At 36.8% G+C, this 14,083-nt stretch overlaps 2 long non-coding RNA genes across 2 annotated transcripts; both read right to left on the reverse strand.

Annotated features, from left to right (window-relative positions):
• Nucleotides 1-1,993: 1,993 nt before the first annotated feature.
• On the reverse strand, nucleotides 1,994-2,930 carry LOC130989495 (uncharacterized). The gene is made up of 2 exons (XR_009090646.1): nucleotides 2,882-2,930; nucleotides 1,994-2,285 (listed from the first exon to the last, which is right to left on the reverse strand). It is a non-coding gene; the product is annotated as an uncharacterized LOC130989495 (long non-coding RNA).
• Nucleotides 2,931-11,539: 8,609 nt separating this feature from the next.
• On the reverse strand, nucleotides 11,540-12,476 carry LOC130989494 (uncharacterized). The gene is made up of 2 exons (XR_009090645.1): nucleotides 12,428-12,476; nucleotides 11,540-11,831 (listed from the first exon to the last, which is right to left on the reverse strand). It is a non-coding gene; the product is annotated as an uncharacterized LOC130989494 (long non-coding RNA).
• Nucleotides 12,477-14,083: the final 1,607 nt, after the last annotated feature.

Here is a 14,083-nt window from a genome sequence, read left to right on the forward strand (position 1 = left end):
TCCTAATTATTTTCTTTAGGCCTTGGTTATTTATTCAACTGGGCCCTAAATTTTTTTTTAATTACTTGAGTCCATGAATTACTCCAACTAAACTTTTCAATTTAATTATTGGAATGCCACGATTTATTTAAATCAAGCCATATTTGTTTAATTAATTATTAGGCTGCCTTATGTTGAGCCTTTTAATTATTTAATCTTATAACATTACTTGTTCCTATTTATTAAGCCCGATTAATTATGAGGTTATAAAGCGAATAAGTTGAAGTATTATTTATTTTCTATTGACTACGAGGAATGGGGTTTATTTAATTGGCGGATTAGAACACCTGAAGCGAACGGATTATTTTAGTTAATTACTCAACCACGCAAGATGAAACCTAGTTGGTATTTATTTGATCCGATAGTGAGGATTAAAGTAGTAATTCTCTAATATCATCTCGGAGTAATAAATCATGCATAAAGATCATGCATAATTAATTCTGTATTCTCATTATTTGAGGATTTTACTCGAGCAATATCTTATTTATATTCTCGTAATAAAGGTCAAGCACGAGATTAATAATCAGTCAAGGAGCTACTGTACCACAAAAAGTTTCTAACAGGTGGGCATTACTTTCATATATATCAAATGAGTTTAAATGTTACGTTCAAGCAAGTTATTTCATGACTAAATTAATTGAAGTTATTTCAAATATTGTCTTGCCATAAAATGTTTTAACTTCAGTATGATATCTATCTGATGTGGCTTTTATCATGTAATCGAATTCGGGTCTTGAGCAGTTGATAGCTATCCTGCCAGGGCTAGTGTACACCAGTGACCGTGAGTCATCTAGCGGGTTGGCCGGTCAAGTGACCGTGAGAGGTGGCCACCTCTCCGGCACAAAGTTCCAGATATGATAGATTACAAGAGAACTTAGACTGCAGTCGAACTTTAAGAATCACAAATGAATTTAGTAAGCTTGGGCCTTTTAGCGAAAAACTCCCTTGCTGTACTGTTTATTATGGCATGACAATTTACAGTTTTGAAGCATGTATTTTATACTTAGGCATACGTGCCCACTGAGTACTTTTGTACTCAAGCCCTGCATATATTTCTAAATGTGCAGGTTGAGCAGCTACCGATGGTGATGAAGTGACGAGCGGGATTCTTTTGTCTTATTATGTATTAATGAACTCTAGGGTTACATGTCTTCATACATGTAATCAGAATCATATTCCGTTGCGTACTCAAAAGTTTTATGCTATTTTGAATAAGTCAGAGATATCTGAACTTACTAGTTATTTGAGTCTATATGACTAAACTTCTGTTATATGATAAATATCCCTTTTGTTAAATGATGAAATGTGATCCTTCCTTGTTTGATTATCCCCTTTCTACCCCGCTTCTAATCTCCCTCCATTAGTTACGGTTTCCCCGGCTTAATTATCCTTAATTAGGACCGGTCGTGACAGAGTGGTATCAGAGCAGTTCATTTGCTCTGAACCCTAGAGTTAATAAATTTTTCTAGTATGATCACTAGTATGAAAGAGTCAGTCGGCAAAAGCTCAGCACTTCATCACATCGCTATGCTCAACAGAAAGGAATGCAACAGAAAGTTTTGAATGTTGAAGTTTATATTTCGCCTTGATGCAAATGTTGATTTTACTTATGCCTTTTTATGGAGATGTTACTCAATGAACTTAGATGCGCTAAGGATGCATGATCACTGTTATGAACACAACAATAGAAGGAATTTAGCAAGAACATTTTTGCTTTTCTCTGTTAATTGAGGCGATGAGTAAGTTACACTGTTACAAACTTCTGTTATATGATAAATATCCCTTTTGTTAAATGATGAAATGTGATCCTTCCTTGTTTGATTATCCCCTTTCTACCCCGCTTCTAATCTCCCTCCATTAGTTACGGTTTCCCCGGCTTAATTTGTCACAGCCCACTATCCCAATGACGGGTTAACAGGGGTTATGACTTGGGGTGAACAATAAGAAATGGAAATGGACAATTACTTAACATTAAAGTATATGAAAATATCACTTATAGATAAAAAGCTAGGATCATATATGATCATTTGGATACTTATAAAACATACACATAAAAGAGAACTGATTAAGGTGGTTTACCCAATAACACGTGTAACAACTTCATAATATAGAGTTATCCTAATCAAAGTGTTTTGCAGCGGAAAACGTGTGAGATATACATATGAAGATGTATACTCAAGGTTACATTTCTTGAAATGTCAAAGGAACACCCGCTCAACATCATTCCATTCCATCAACTGCTCAACCTGCACATTTAGAAATACATGCAGGGCTGAGTATAAAAATACTCAGTGGGCATAGCCGAAAATACAACATGCATACATATATAAATTGAACTGCCATAACAGTAACACACAGGGGTTTTCTTAAATGACCTGCGCTTACTAAAATATTTCTTTCATTTTCATAAAGTCGATCGGCCGATCATTTTCCTTCATATGATCCATATCTGTTCCTTTCTGTCACGCGCCGGGAAGGAGGCCTCCTTACCACGGACGCCAAGACCGGTCGCAAGCGACTCGCGGTCTCCATGAGTGTACACGTTAACCCTAGCTAGCGACCTTTGTCTAGCATAGGATCCCAATTGGATTTCCTTTAAAGTTGGCGAACCAACACAGATAGGATACATATAAAAACATAAACATTTTTGGCAGTCAATCATTTCATAAACATTTCATTTCATTTCATGAACATTTCATTTTCATTTCATAAGAGTCATTTATCATTTGGGCATAATAATAAACTGAAATTAACAGTTAAAATCATCTCATGCATATATTCGTATAAGAGGCCTACGACACGCAGGGGATCTCTATATACGTATAGTAAAAGTAATGCCCACCTGTATAGGCAATGCCTGTCGTTTAACGTTATCTCTGAATCGAAATAGCAGTGCTAATCCTCATGATGCTCAAAGCCTACAAGAAATCTATTCTCAATAGGTCTCCTTAAATTCTAATCTTAAGTCATGGTGTAGTGCTTAATATTCTATGATTCACTTAGCCGGATTTTCAAAATTTAATGAATAAATAATTAAAAACATTTCTCTTGAGTTAAGAACACCAACAATATTCTTACTCATCTTTCTTTAATAATTGGAATTATAAATAAAACCAATTAAATCATAAATACTTTTTATTTCATGATGCAAATGAAATGTCATGTCATGCTTAGCATATGATAAGTAATTACTTAAAATATGCACTTAATAATAATTTAATATTATTATAAAAATTATCCTTTAAATAAATTAATCAAACTAATAATAGTTCAATTAATTAAAAATAAGAAAGCCCAATTTAATTAATTGAAGGCAATCCAAAGTCTTTAAAAATAATTAATCAAACTAATTAATAGTCTAATTAAATAAAATAGGGAAGCCATTTAAATAGATGAAATAGAGCTCATGCTTAAATAAATAATAGCCCATATAAATTTAAAAGATGAGGCCCAACTCAATAAAATATGAATGGCCCAGACTGAATAAAATAAATCGGGCCCAGCTAAATAAAATTAAAAATCGGCCCAAGCTTTTTAAAAATTCGCAGCCCAAATCTATTTAAAAATCGAAGCCCATCACTCATAAAAATCGGCCCAAAGAGATTAAAACAAAAGCCCAACTGATTCAACCCAATTCTAAGCCCAACACTCCATTAAAATCGGCCCAAGTCAATTTAATTAAAAATCGGCCCATCAGGCCCAACCTCAAGCCCTAGCCCAAAACTCCCTCCCTTCTTCTCCACCTAACACACGCACACGCACACAACATATCTCTCTCTCCCTTTCAGCCGCTCACTCTCTCTCGCCCTCTGCGCTCTCCTGCCGCCGCTACCGGACGGCAGCGCCGTCCCCGGAGGCCGGCAGCTCCGCCTCCTCTCTCCTTCCCTTCGATCTCTCTCCTTTCCTCACCTCAAGTCTCCCTCTCACTCTTCCAGAAGTAAGCTCGCCGGAGGAGCAGCGGCGACGAGCCGCGCCATCCTCGGCTCTCTCTCAATTGCCCGTTCCTCCCTCTCCCTCGGAATTCCGCTGCCGCCGCCGCCGAAGCTTGCCAGAGCAACAGCGACAGCTGCTGACTACGCTCGGCTTCACTCTTCTCTCGGCTGAAACAGGCCCGACATCCCACCGCGAAGAGCGGCGCCCGAGCCCTAGCTCCCTCTCTCTCACCGTGGCCGGGCGACAGCAGCGCCGCTGCCGTGCCGTGCCTCCCTCTTCCACTCTCGCCGATCTCTCGACCCCAGCCCGCTCGGAATGACAGCAGAGCCGTCGAGCCCTCTCCCAACTCCGGCCGATAGCAGCAGCCATACGCTGCCACCATCGCCGATTCCAGCCCTCAAGTTCCTCCCATTTTTCTCTTGCCTCACCAACAGCAGTAGCTGCTCGCCCATCACCCTCGCACACATCCGGCCGGACAACCGGCAGAAAACTCGTTGCCGTCCCGACGCCGCTAGACACTCATACAACAGACGACAACAAGACCCCAAAGTTCATTCATTTTAAAAAAAAAATAAACTCTTAGTATACATATGTATATTCATATAAATGCTTGTTATAATAAAGGTCAGTGAACATATATATGCATATGATTCTTTGTTTTGTGAAGTTTGAAATTTTTAGAATGTGATACTCAAGAATGGGTTTGTTTGAATTTGTGTGGCAGCTGAAATTGATTCACATATCGTATATTCATTGAGGTGGAGAGTTTGTGTTGTAAGAAATAAATTATGAAATTATGATTGCAGTTCTTACCTCTGCACTTGTTCGTTGGGTTTTCTTTTGAAAGTGAAATATGGCAAATTGTGTGGGAGATTGAGTAAAAGTGGAAGGGGATGGGTGAAGTATATCAGTGGGTTTGGCTGGGAGTTGGTGGTGGTAGTGGGTAGTGATGTTAACTTTTTAAAAAGGAGGGAGTAGGTGGGTGTAGTGGAAGGGAGTAGGTGAGTATATAAAATAAAATAATATAAAAAGTCTTCCGGGTTGTACTATGAAAACTGTAATAATCGATCAGTGTTTGCTTAACTAAATAGCTCGTGTAGATGCTAAATGCTTAATGTTCAATTTAAATAAATATGAAATGCATAAGAATTTAAATGACTAACATTTACAAAAATGATTTTTGCAAATCGTTTGTTGGAATTAAAATAAATCGTTTTCTTTATATCCGGCGTGAATCATCTTACTACTAAATTTCAAAATAAATTCTAAATTGAACTCAGGGAAACGGGGTATTACATTCCTCCCTCCTTATAAAAATTCCGTCCTCGGAATTGCATATCTGGTATTCTATTTTGTGATACTAGTCATTCGTTTCATTCATCTCTTTTGTGGCCTTTTCCATCCTGTGATGGTTCCACTACATGACGAGAACAATATTATTGCCTCGTAAAACTTGAATCTTGCGATCAAGTATCTGGACTGATTTCTCATCACAACTTAGGTCCTGGCTAGGACTACTTTATCTTGCTTAATCACATGCTTTCTTAATTGCGAGGTGCTATACGTATTGTATACATCCACAATGCTTGGTGGCAGAGCCAACTTATAGGCTACAAAGGCCTAACTTATCTAGGATCTCAAAAGGTCCTATATAACGGGGTCGTAACTTGCCCCTATTTCCCGAAACGTATAACTCCCTTTGAGGGAGAAACTTTGAGGAAAACTCGATCCCCAACATTAAATTCTAATTCCAATCGGCGTTTATCGGCGTAAAACTTTTGTCTATCTTGAGTTTCTTTGATTCTTTGCTTGATGTGGTCGACTTTCTCAATCATCTGTTGGACCAGTTCAGGACCTAACAACATTCTTTTACCCACTTCATCTTAGTAAAGTGGTGAACTATCTTAATTGTTTCCTTCGTCCTAAGTCACCTTCTCAGATTTGACTAGGGAATTCTAATATCAAACTTTTCTCATCATCTTGGTAACTTTCACTTAAAGATTAATGGCACTCATTCTGCCATGTAACTCATTTTCTCATTTCCAAATGATTATTTAATGGGGGTTTCTAAGTTTCCATTGTGGTGACGTTCCAACTTTATTCTTGCTGTAGCTTCTGGCACTTTAGCCAAAGCATTCACTCTCTTAACTTGAGCCTACTAGCCTTGGGGTTGGGTTATACCTTAAGTTTAGTTCTAGTGCTTTCCTTCCATTTCCTTTTTCTTTACCTCCATCTTGAGGTGGTGTACATATCTTGTTTGTGCGTAAACTTTTTTCCTTTTCCAATTGTTGTAGTGACTCGGTGGTGAGAGTCTCGTTCATTGCTTGTTCCTTCATAATATCTCCTTAGTTTACTAGGGAAATTGAAAATCTCATGTCGCGATTCATTTACGAACTTCTTTACGCATTTCTCATTATTCATTTATAAATGACTTAAATAAGCATTTTAAACTCCATTAAAAAGGAATTGATTTAAAACATTTTAATCATTTTAAAAATCCATACTTATAAAGCCTTAACTCATGCTCTATCTCATATTCTATCTCTTTACTCATCTCTATATAAACTCTCCACTCATCTCAAATCCTTAAGTTCAAGGATAAGTTTCAAGAAAATCATGGTACTAAGTCTCGATTTATCTCTCATATAAGACTCGTCTAATCTCATTCAACACATAGACAACACAATCACATAAGGCACATAAGAAAACACAATCAAACATTATCAAAACATGCTCTGTTTTTACACTGACTCAACTTCAAAATCCAACCTGTTCTTACTCCGACACCTCTTGGACTCGAGACTCATATCAAAAGAAAGGTCTTCGAGTCTATTTTCATAAAAAAAACGTAGAGTCAAAAACTCGAAGTATTGTAGGAGATATGACTGTTTTACTACAGTCTACCATATTCGGCAGTTTTGAGCAATCGAAAACTTGGATTTTTGAAAAATAGTAAATGTTGTCAAACTGAGCTCAAATTTTGTGGATATCTAGCTAACACAATAAGGTTAATACCATAAAATGTTGGAAAGCTAGATCACACAGGAAGCTACTGAAATGAATGACTCTTTCCCCTGCTCTCTGAAACTCTCGGTAGTAATGTGCAGTTTTGGTTTTGTATTTTATAAAAATAGTAAACGAAGTCCAAATCATTTGAAATTTTACCGATGTTCTCAATACTCATGCAGAGACTTGGTATAAAATTTTCAAAGCTTTTTAACATTGAAAAACCGTCGATCACAGTAGGTCAGTAGGCCTACGAAATTTACCACAATCTCATCTCAAACTCTTAAAATACTCAACTCAACATTCCTTCAAGGAAACTCATCAAAGCTCATTTTAAACACATATAACACTCACAAACATTCAAGCACATTATAATGCTCATCATACTCAAATCTTGACTCTCTTCTTACATCATAACCTCAAATCTCTAGTAAAACGTTTCAATGAACGCATCATTAAAATTCTCTTTTCATTTTCATGCACAAAATTACTCAATTATTCAAACATGATCTCATTCATCATATAAATCATTATACACATATTGATTCCCTTTTATCATGTACTAAACTCTAATGAAACTTCATGTATCATCATAAAACTCTTAATAAAACATGACAAACTTTCACATAATGGTCATAAAGCAACTAGACCTCATTTCATCAATCATCGACTTCTCAAAATATGAAAACTCAAAAACTCATACAAACTAAATTAAGTCAAAAATTTTCTTAGCCAACAAAAGACTTACTCAAATATAATTATACACTAATATCATGCTCAAATACATATATCTTAAGCCAAAATCACTTTAATAACACATAGGCAAAAAGTCCTAATTTTTATTAAACTAAACTCTTTTGAAAATATCACTAATCATGTATAACCTATTGATCAAATCATAGATCTAACATCCTAGATTACCAATTAGCACAAATCAACATCATAAAACAAGATCACATATAGATACATATGTATGTCATCTTCTTCCTCAAACTAACACTTTTCATTTTTCATTTCTCAACCTCAAGCTTCAATCTCATCCATCATTAATCATCTAGATCATCTCATAAACTCAAATCCATCATCAATACATCAATTGATTCATAGGATCTCAACATCCTAATTTTAGGTAAACTAACCTAATAGAAAAATCTATATCTCATGGCTAATCATCAAGATATTCATATATATTAACTCAATAATCATCAATCATCATATAAATCATCGACTCACAATTTCCCAATTTTTTTTTTTTTTTTTTTTGTAAACTAAACTCAATCGACTTTCACATCTCAAAGCATATACTTTCACAACACACATCAATCATCAACAAACACCACATAGATCTCTTTTTTTTTTCCCCCAAATCAAGGAAAGAAAAAGAAAATTTTTGAAGGGTAAAGACCCATTTTTTTTTTGAAAATTTTAAGAACAAGGGAGAGGTGATTTTCTTTCTTCATACAACATCATTCAAGCAAGATTTATGGAATACATGACCACTTACCCAAATTTCTCACCAAAACTCACATTTTCTCACTCTAGCTTGGAAGCCTTTCTTCAATGATTCTCTTGAATATAAGTAGCTAGGATGTGTTTATGGAAGATTTTAGAGTGGGTTGAGGTGTTTTGTAAAATTTTTGGAAGCTTCGAAGGTCTCTTCAATGGAGGAAAATGGAGGAAAGTGAGAGAAAGAGGGAGAGAGGTGTTGGTCGAAAATGATGAGTGAGTAGTGAGAGAGGATTTTGCAAGATTGTAAATGATCTTGTGATCTTTAAAGAGGATTTTGTAATCTTAAGGAAATATTGGCAATTAATGCCTTGATCTCTCTCTCTCTCTAATCTCTACACTATCTCTCTAATCTCTACACTCTCTTCAATAATCTCTACACTTAGCAAATTGTGGTATTTAGTCACATGGTAGGGAAATTAAAGTAATAGTGTGAGAAGGGTGATCAAAAATAAATCACAAAAACTATGGAAATGTACTAATTAATAAAATACCAATACATAATTATTCATGTGACCACATAAAATAATTATAGCACTAATATTAGTGCACTCACTCAATTATAATATTCCTCTCATAGAAAAAATAATTTTAAAACAAAATATATGCTTGGAAATATTTTCATTAACCGGCATTCTTTGATTTCTCGGTAAAAATAAACTGCACTTGCTTTAGAAACTTAATTAAAATTCCAAGTGCTAATATCCTCAAATAAAAATCATAATAACTTGCTCACAATGACATACGTAACAAAACTCACATAATCAATCAGTCACGTAATTTCACATAATATCACGTCAAAGCAGCCGGCAAACACAGACAAACTAGACGTCTCTCCGACCGTTTTTTTTTTTTTTTTTTTTATCAAGGTTTTTCACTCTTTCTTTCTCGACTCTATTTCCAACTCATTATTCCTATTTTCTTAATAGGACAGTCAATCTCATCTCAGTATTCTCAATAGTGTTAAGACACTATCTCACAACATAGGGAAAAGTACGGGGTGTTACATGTACTATCAAATTTAGATAAAATTCATGACTTCATGCATAATTTAAAATTCATGTGGCTCATACACTTAACTCACCAATTAAAACTTATGCACCACATTTATAAAAATTTTCCTTTAACTAAGCACATTAAAACACATATATAATGATTAAATCACATCAGATAAATCAAACCAGTTTTTATTATAAATGGATGCCGAATCCTAATTATTAATAATTAAGCCCTTAATCAGGGATTAAAAGTCGGGGTATGACATACTATCCACTTTAAAAGAAATTTCGTCACGAAATTTGTACCACAGAAAATAATTCTGGGTACTTCTCATTCATGCTAGAATCGAGTTCCCACATCGCCTTTTCTTGATCATAGTGCTTCCAAAAAACTATTACTAAAGGTATCGACTTATTCCTTAGTACTTTAACTTTCCGATCTAGAATAGATTCGGGTCTCTCCTCATATCAATTGGATTCCTAATTCCAATTTATATACATGAGATTTACTTGAGAATAAGTTCCCTCGTCCTTTTGCGGCGGTTCATTACTCCTACCTCATTCCTAGGGCTCATCTACGGAGTATCCTATTTTCCAAAGACCAAAATGGTCATCAACCCATTTCTTGTTACCTATCACATGCATAATACTTTCTTATGAATCTATCTTAAAACTATCATAGACCAATTAACTTAAGTCCTCGTACTCGAACACTATATTACGGTCTTAGCTTGGACTCTGAATTTCTATCATAATGAGTGGTCGATATCATTTATAGGACAAAAACTAATCTCAACCAATCACAATGAGACACAATTATATGAAGTCATAGTTTGGGTAGTATACTACATCGATAGACTAACATTTCTTGGTCTTATCAAACAAGGGGATCTATTATGACAACTCACGAGTTGCAAGGCTCAAACTCAACACAACATCAAAACAAGGTGTTGTAGAAATTGTTCAAGAGAATCAAAAGAATGACCAGAGGGTATGAAATGATTAACTACTAGGTCGAACAAAATGACCTCGAGTATGAACCCATCTGGCTTTTCAACCGAAAGTTGAAACACATGGATTTTCAACCCACAAGACGTCTACTGAGATTTGGATCATGTGGACTGGCCAGGTCCAACATCATCACCTCCCAGTCACCCGAGAAACATCGTCCCGAACTTGAAGGGCCATGAACATACTATACATAACAAAACATAAGTTCATTATGACAATTAAACTTATCTTAAGGTTCCTCATCCTATTGATCTCAAACCCCAAACCTCTCTTAAGACATATACACACAGACATACGTACACAGGCAAAACACTTTATTCATAAAATCTATCCTGTAGCAAAAGTCGATTTGATATTCCGTCGTACTTGAACATTTGAACGTAGAGACTATGGTTCAACCTTTGATGCAACGTTTACCTTGAATTCGTCGCGTATCGTCATTCTGTGTTTTTCCTTTACCTCGTACATATCTTTTCATTCCTCTTTGTAGTTCAAAAGAATCATTGTTTTCTTGAGGGAGCAGAAATGCTCTAAGTTCTCTTTCATTCTTCTACATCATCACCTTAAGAATCTAGATTGTAGAGATATCCTACTAATCTAGTAGTCTATGTTCTTTTAAAATTGTGATCATGCAACTTATAGCAATCTATGTTCTCCGGGAAAACATATGTCAATTTTTCTATCATTCGTCTGATCATAACATCATAGATTGCGAAAATATGCCATGAAAGGCAAAACATCCAACATTCCATCATAACATGCTCTTCACATAAACATATTCATGAAGCATTTTAGAACATTAACATCTTTAAAACGTTGAAACTGCAGTTACCTTCTTTCCTTGATTGAGCACGATGCAATGGAGTGTTGAGCGGTGCCATATGAACCCATGTAAGTATAAAGAATCAAACTAAACTCGACTCTTTAGAATAAGGTTTCTAGGGCCAGAGCGAACGAACCGCTCTGATACCACTCTGTCACAGCCCACTATCCCAATGACGGGTTAACAGGGGTTATGACTTGGGGTGAACAATAAGAAATGGAAATGGACAATTACTTAACATTAAAGTATATGAAAATATCACTTATAGATAAAAAGCTAGGATCATATATGATCATTTGGATACTTATAAAACATACACATAAAAGAGAACTGATTAAGGTGGTTTACCCAATAACACGTGTAACAACTTCATAATATAGAGTTATCCTAATCAAAGTGTTTTGCAGCGGAAAACGTGTGAGATATACATATGAAGATGTATACTCAAGGTTACATTTCTTGAAATGTCAAAGGAACACCCGCTCAACATCATTCCATTCCATCAACTGCTCAACCTGCACATTTAGAAATACATGCAGGGCTGAGTATAAAAATACTCAGTGGGCATAGCCGAAAATACAACATGCATACATATATAAATTGAACTGCCATAACAGTAACACACAGGGGTTTTCTTAAATGACCTGCGCTTACTAAAATATTTCTTTCATTTTCATAAAGTCGATCGGCCGATCATTTTCCTTCATATGATCCATATCTGTTCCTTTCTGTCACGCGCCGGGAAGGAGGCCTCCTTACCACGGACGCCAAGACCGGTCGCAAGCGACTCGCGGTCTCCATGAGTGTACACGTTAACCCTAGCTAGCGACCTTTGTCTAGCATAGGATCCCAATTGGATTTCCTTTAAAGTTGGCGAACCAACACAGATAGGATACATATAAAAACATAAACATTTTTGGCAGTCAATCATTTCATAAACATTTCATTTCATTTCATGAACATTTCATTTTCATTTCATAAGAGTCATTTATCATTTGGGCATAATAATAAACTGAAATTAACAGTTAAAATCATCTCATGCATATATTCGTATAAGAGGCCTACGACACGCAGGGGATCTCTATATACGTATAGTAAAAGTAATGCCCACCTGTATAGGCAATGCCTGTCGTTTAACGTTATCTCTGAATCGAAATAGCAGTGCTAATCCTCATGATGCTCAAAGCCTACAAGAAATCTATTCTCAATAGGTCTCCTTAAATTCTAATCTTAAGTCATGGTGTAGTGCTTAATATTCTATGATTCACTTAGCCGGATTTTCAAAATTTAATGAATAAATAATTAAAAACATTTCTCTTGAGTTAAGAACACCAACAATATTCTTACTCATCTTTCTTTAATAATTGGAATTATAAATAAAACCAATTAAATCATAAATACTTTTTATTTCATGATGCAAATGAAATGTCATGTCATGCTTAGCATATGATAAGTAATTACTTAAAATATGCACTTAATAATAATTTAATATTATTATAAAAATTATCCTTTAAATAAATTAATCAAACTAATAATAGTTCAATTAATTAAAAATAAGAAAGCCCAATTTAATTAATTGAAGGCAATCCAAAGTCTTTAAAAATAATTAATCAAACTAATTAATAGTCTAATTAAATAAAATAGGGAAGCCATTTAAATAGATGAAATAGAGCTCATGCTTAAATAAATAATAGCCCATATAAATTTAAAAGATGAGGCCCAACTCAATAAAATATGAATGGCCCAGACTGAATAAAATAAATCGGGCCCAGCTAAATAAAATTAAAAATCGGCCCAAGCTTTTTAAAAATTCGCAGCCCAAATCTATTTAAAAATCGAAGCCCATCACTCATAAAAATCGGCCCAAAGAGATTAAAACAAAAGCCCAACTGATTCAACCCAATTCTAAGCCCAACACTCCATTAAAATCGGCCCAAGTCAATTTAATTAAAAATCGGCCCATCAGGCCCAACCTCAAGCCCTAGCCCAAAACTCCCTCCCTTCTTCTCCACCTAACACACGCACACGCACACAACATATCTCTCTCTCCCTTTCAGCCGCTCACTCTCTCTCGCCCTCTGCGCTCTCCTGCCGCCGCTACCGGACGGCAGCGCCGTCCCCGGAGGCCGGCAGCTCCGCCTCCTCTCTCCTTCCCTTCGATCTCTCTCCTTTCCTCACCTCAAGTCTCCCTCTCACTCTTCCAGAAGTAAGCTCGCCGGAGGAGCAGCGGCGACGAGCCGCGCCATCCTCGGCTCTCTCTCAATTGCCCGTTCCTCCCTCTCCCTCGGAATTCCGCTGCCGCCGCCGCCGAAGCTTGCCAGAGCAACAGCGACAGCTGCTGACTACGCTCGGCTTCACTCTTCTCTCGGCTGAAACAGGCCCGACATCCCACCGCGAAGAGCGGCGCCCGAGCCCTAGCTCCCTCTCTCTCACCGTGGCCGGGCGACAGCAGCGCCGCTGCCGTGCCGTGCCTCCCTCTTCCACTCTCGCCGATCTCTCGACCCCAGCCCGCTCGGAATGACAGCAGAGCCGTCGAGCCCTCTCCCAACTCCGGCCGATAGCAGCAGCCATACGCTGCCACCATCGCCGATTCCAGCCCTCAAGTTCCTCCCATTTTTCTCTTGCCTCACCAACAGCAGTAGCTGCTCGCCCATCACCCTCGCACACATCCGGCCGGACAACCGGCAGAAAACTCGTTGCCGTCCCGACGCCGCTAGACACTCATACAACAGACGACAACAAGACCCCAAAGTTCATTCATTTTAAA

This window comes from Salvia miltiorrhiza, chromosome 6, assembly GCF_028751815.1.
Source record: "Salvia miltiorrhiza cultivar Shanhuang (shh) chromosome 6, IMPLAD_Smil_shh, whole genome shotgun sequence".
NCBI classification, from domain to species: Eukaryota; Viridiplantae; Streptophyta; class Magnoliopsida; order Lamiales; family Lamiaceae; genus Salvia; species Salvia miltiorrhiza.